General features: G+C 41.2%; 1 long non-coding RNA gene across 1 annotated transcript; it reads left to right on the top strand.

The window, feature by feature from the left end:
* Positions 1–1,258: 1,258 nt before the first annotated feature.
* On the top strand, positions 1,259–4,953 carry LOC147178138 (uncharacterized). Its single transcript, XR_015094407.1, has 4 exons — positions 1,259–4,078; positions 4,164–4,198; positions 4,266–4,298; positions 4,382–4,953. It is a non-coding gene; the product is annotated as an uncharacterized LOC147178138 (long non-coding RNA).
* The last annotated feature ends 921 nt before the right edge of the window (positions 4,954–5,874 follow it).

Raw genomic sequence — 5,874 nt, 5'->3', positions numbered from 1 at the left:
CGAATCACACTTTGAATTCATCCACTAATTAATCTTCTCTTTGTACAGTTGCTCTAATTATACCATATTCAACTAACATCACGTTTGTCTCTTACTTTTATTATTTACCATGCTTAAAACAACAATCCAACAAACAGGATCATTTTCCTGCCACAATCTCACTTGTCACTAGTCACCTACTTCACTCAAACTCTCACACAATTCACTTTATCATCCCAAAACACAATTAATCGCAAAATTTTCAACCCAACCCCCCCACGACTTTAATCGTGCTGCTTTTCTAAAAAGATTGTGTCTACATTGACCTATCATCTGTCCTCAGTAAACTGTTTATAAAATTAAAAAATGAGGAAAAAAAACTCCCAAACTTTCCAAAGGGGAACTTTTTTGTGAGAGGGCAGATGGGCAAGGGTGTCAACCACTAGGGGTCTGCCTGTGCACGCCAGTGCTGTTAAGGCTCCAACTTGTTTCCTTGTCTTAATCTTAGCACCAATTCACGAGCAGGTATTTCAACCCACTTACTTAAGAAAATTTCGTCCAGTTTGACAACACCTAGGGTGTTCTAGGAACTGATATGTTTGAAAAACAGGGTGACAATAAATTTCTCACTGTGGTAATTCTAAAGATTCTACCCAGCAGGGCGGAAAATTCTTGCCTTTGCTTCCACAATGAGTTGTCACTTACAATCCTGTTTGTTTAATATAAAGTAAGTATCAAGCAATACTACACTTCCATTCACTTCACACACTCACATAAGGCCTTTTTGTCAACGTTTCACGGAATTTAAGTACATACACGACTCTGGCATCGTCTCTTTACACGGACGTTACTGGGCTCCGTTCCTTTTTAATAATAATAATAAAAAAAAAAATTGTATTTGTAATGATACAAAAACAGTTTCCTACCCCCCTTTTGACAAAGAAGCACCTTTTGCTCAACCAAACCTCGAGCACCACATGTGGCATTTCCTGCCAGCCACCATAAAACCCCACACAAAGTCCTAAAAACACAAAAGCCTTTGAGGCAAGAGATTGTGCCCCCCTTTCATCTTGTCCTGTCAGCAGCCTCTTTTAGTCCACAACAGATGTGGGTAAACAATTGGCCCCCGGCGCCTCCTGTCACCAGGGATTCACGCAGACGGCCATTTGGTTTGTATTTACAGACACCTCTCATTTTACCTTACTTCCCGAGGGAAAAGAACAAAGACTATAGATTGACTAACATGTGAATGAACTGTTGTCTCCTTATTACACATCTCTAACTAATATCAAAAACAATTAAAATATAAATTGAAACAGAAAAACAATGTTAATAATCTAACATTTCCTCATTTGAACTCTTCAGAGTTCAACACCTTTTGACATTGTGTTTTTTTTTTTTTTAAAGGAAAATACCAGCCGGATCTTCATCCCCCTCATTTGAAGCAACAGGAGACATGCATGGATTAGCAGAAGCCACCATCATATAAGACAACTTATTTTGTACATCCTGTTTTTCAATAGCAGTGATAATAAGTCTTTGACAAAGAGAACGAATACAGGGTACACAAAAACAAGCACAAGTCGTTAATAATGCTGTAAAAACAGCCGCAGATATCAAAATTGAGGAAACTAAAGATTTATAGCGCCCGAATACAGTCATCCATTTATCCCATACAGAAGTATCTACACCGGACTGCTCTTTCATTTTCTTGTTGAGTGTTTGCAATCCTTCAATTGCAATGGATAAGCTACCATCTGGTGCAGTGTTAGGAATAAAAGTGCAACACTGATCTCCAAACATTGAGCAAACTCATCAATTGTAGACACACACTGGGTGATTTGATTTAGTTTCCCCAATTGTTCTCCAGTACCTGTCATTTTTATACATGAAAAATTACCATTTGCAACTGTGTTTGAAAATATTGGTTTAGTTGTCTGCCAATTGACGAGGGGATACACCTTATTCCATTGAGAGCATTTGACATCGGGGATAGTCTTATTCATCAGTTCCATTACACAGTTATCATCTATTTTAGCCGGAATTACCCTCAGTAAAGGACGTGGACCTACACATACCACACAGTTTTTTTCAGAGGCACGAGCCGCTGCGTTCGCCAATAATAGCCAATTGTTACTGCTGCCGGAAAATCCTGTCGTAACACGAAACCTCTCAATTAACTCATCAGTCGGTACACTAAACGCCTCCACCACGGACTCCATTGTATATTTATTCATTTTTGGCTGTTCTAACTTACTCATAGTCTTATTTACACATACTAAAATGGGAAAATATGGATCAGGTCCGGAGAATAAAGCCCATAGTAAGAGCCCATAACAAGAGGCGTTATATAGCGTTGCATTATGTAGCTGTAAATTTCCTTCAGGAAGAGCAAAAGTCAATTCGAGTAGACCTCCCAGTTTTCTCAGTGTTACCCTTTTGCTAAAGAAAATAGCCTCACTAGTTCCCGGTGGCCAGTAACTTCCGTCCTGGGCAGTTATAAAAGTACTCCAGTCTAGCTGTAAAACATGTCCTGTCAAATACCACCAGTATTTTACCCAGTCTTTCCCTTTAGTCTGCTTTCCTCCTCTGAATCCTTTCAAAGACTTAATTGGAATTTTAACAGAGGTGTTTGTGTTTGGAGCCACTATCACAGTAATCGAGTTATTATAAGTCCAGGATATGATCCAGGGAATGTGGGGAGGATCAATACGATGTGTTGTAGTTACATTCAAAGTTGGAGCAAGGAGGTCACAGAAATACCAAATCAGCATCAATGTCAACATGGGAAGAAGTGTCCTAAGGTGACAGCGGTTGGAGATGTTTTCTCTCCTCGAAGCCATCTTGTGATGAAGTTCTTTGTTGAATGAAAAGAGTGTCACGGTAGTTTTTCTCTTCTTTTAGAATCTGGGGTAGACTTCCCCAAATTCTTCGATCTGTCACCGGGATTATTCTGCCCGAAAATGTGGCTCTTCGTGGAATGATTGCCCAAGAAAAGGCACTTGATTTGATTGTGGTTGACTGATGTCCTCAAACGGCCGCTCTAGAACCGGACACTGGGTCATCAGCTGACGTTGTTTTCCCAGTTGGAGGTGATAAGATTGATGATCATCAGTTGATGAGATAGCTGAGCCTGGGACGTTTCCGGCAGCCTTGTAGACCAGTTGTGGAATGTTGTCTCCTTCTCCTTTCCGTCATCAACCTGAGAGTGAAACATGTTCATTTAGTCTTCTCATAAACTCACATACATTTTATTTGGAGAAAAAAACCCTGATAGTTTTTGTTAGTTGGGATTAGTAAATGTTATTTGATTAACTCTTTGACCGCCACAAACGTTATAAAACGTTTAGTAAAAACCTACGGAAGGGCGCCGAGGACGTTAAAAGACGTTCACTATGTTTTTTGTTTTGTTTTTGGAAACGGGGTGGAGGAAAGCCTTGGGCAGCTGTGCTGAAAGTATCAAGCAGATCTAGTTAGTATAATGACTCGTTTTGGCCCCTAGATGGCAGCGATGACTTTCTTTGCACTTTGGGTGGGCCGCCCACCGTGGGCGTCAGTATAAGACGTGAGGCGGAGCTAGAGTGGAGTGGAGAGGATAATGGAGACTATGGAAGAGAAAGCAAAAATGACGACCGGTGGAAAGCAGCTCACGCTTGATCGGTATTTTCAAAAAGAAACATTAACCAGTGCTAAATTGAACGTTGATGGCAATGATGATGATGGTGACTACGAGGTTGACGCCGAAGTTGCAGCTTTGACGCGACGTCTTTGGCCACGTCTTAAAGCGACACCGGTTAGCGATGCTAACGCCGGAAAACGTGGTGCACGACCAAGCACTTCTGCAAACGTGGACGTTGATTCGGACGATGAAGAGTACCCCGAGTCCGATGGATATTCTTCGGAGGAGTGGGTACAGTCGGATCTTCGAGACAGTGATTCGGACAGTATTTCATCCGCAGAAGAATGTGAAGGTAAGCGCAAACTTGCTATGAGATACTTTTGCGGCACGCTGCTAGCACCTCGTGTAACGTGAATGTACAATTCATAGATCGTGGATCGTGCTCACAGCGACAACCTACAGTTTCCACGACAAAGAGAGGTATAAAAAACGTGTTTTCAATACACCGCAACAACAAAAGAAAACGGTATTTCGATATGATTGTAATTGTATATATTTCTTTCAGCTGTAGCTCGTCGGGCTCAAGTGAGCAGAATAAAGGTAAAAAAAAAAAAGATTCTCCAACACAGCACTAGTAAAATATTTGATGGTCTTCTATAATTTACAGAATGTACATCAACCAGTGGATCCAAGAAAAAAGGTAAACATATATATTTATATATATATATTGCATCACACTGATCTAAAATAAATATTATATGATATTGAAATGTATATTTGCAGATCCCAAAAATTCTGGCTGGCATGAAACAGGCTGGCAGCCAAACACATTCCCTTTTACCGAAACACCAGGACCAAGGGGTGCCGCAGCAGAGCTGAATTCAACCCTGCCAGCTGACTTCCTGCAACTGTTCATCTCGGACGAACTTCTCCAGCACATTGCTGACCAAACTAACTTATATGCACGTCAATCTATGCAGAAGCAGACTGAAAGTCTGCCACACTGTAGGAGTCGTGCTTGGAAGCCAGTGTCTGTGTCCGAATTGAAAACATTTTTTGCACTTCAATTTCTTACTGGGTATATAAAAAAGCCCAGTATAGAAATGTATTGGACTCAGGATGAAATTGAAACCACACCATTTTTCAGTCGCGCGATGCCTCGAAACCGCTTCCAGCTCATCTGGAGTTTCCTACATTTTAACAATAACGAGAGACACAGTTCAGACGACAAACTATTTAAAATCAGTCCTGTGTTCAACCATATTGTAAAAAAAATTCAAAGAACTGTTCCAACCCGGGAGGAATGTATGTATTGATGAGGGAATGATGAATTTTCAGGGACGTCTATCGTTAAAAGTTTACAACCCCCAAAAACCAATCAAATATGGAATTAAGTCATACATCCTGTGTGACTCCCAAACAGGATATTGTTTTAATATGCAACCTTATGTAGGTACCAGTTGTTCTCTGCCTAATACCGTGTTCAATTTGCTAGATCGTCTGCCAGGAAATGGGTACACGCTCTTTATGGACATTTTTTATAATTCAATTGGCTTGTGTGAACGTCTCCTGGCAGCACGTACAAATGTTTGTGGAACACTGAGAAAAAACAGGGGTGAACCAAATGAGATCACTTCTCTTACAAACACTGGCCTTGGGGTGGGGGGGGAACTGGTGAGACACAACACAAATGTTTTGGTTGTGGCATGGCAGGACAAGCGTTTGTTGAGGATGGTGACTACTTTTCACAATGATGAAATGCGGACAGTTGATGTGTGGCGGAAGGCACTAAAAAAAAAGAGTGCCTTTCCCGAAACCTGTGTGTGTTTTGGACTACAATTCCACGATGAATGGCGTGGATAAGATGGATCAAAACATTTCTTACCATCCATTCACACGGAAGACGTTGAAATGGCACAAAAAATTTGTTGCGTATCTGTTTCAAATATGTTTGTTCAATGCCTTTATCCTGCACAAAGCAAAACATCCTGGCAAATGTCAACATTTTTTGGAGTTTATCCAGCAGGTGGTGAGAGGGTGGCTCTTACCACAAGACCAGGAGGAGGACGTTGCTACAAGCATACAAACTGAAGGACATGAGGAAGCCAGACAGAACACCAGGTCACCGTATAACGATCCTGAAAGTCGACTTGATGGCAACATGGCAAAACACACACTGCAATACATACCTGCTACCCCCCGGAAAAAAAAGCCAGCAAGAAAGTGTAGGGTCTGCACGCGAAGGGGCATTCACAGCGAAACAAATCTGTGGTGCA

Source organism: Leptonotus elevatus, chromosome 3, assembly GCF_054856555.1.
Source record: "Leptonotus elevatus isolate MCC_2025b chromosome 3, RoL_Lele_1.0, whole genome shotgun sequence".
Lineage (NCBI taxonomy): Eukaryota > Metazoa > Chordata > Actinopteri > Syngnathiformes > Syngnathidae > Leptonotus > Leptonotus elevatus.
This window is presented reverse-complemented; position numbering and strand designations above follow the sequence as displayed.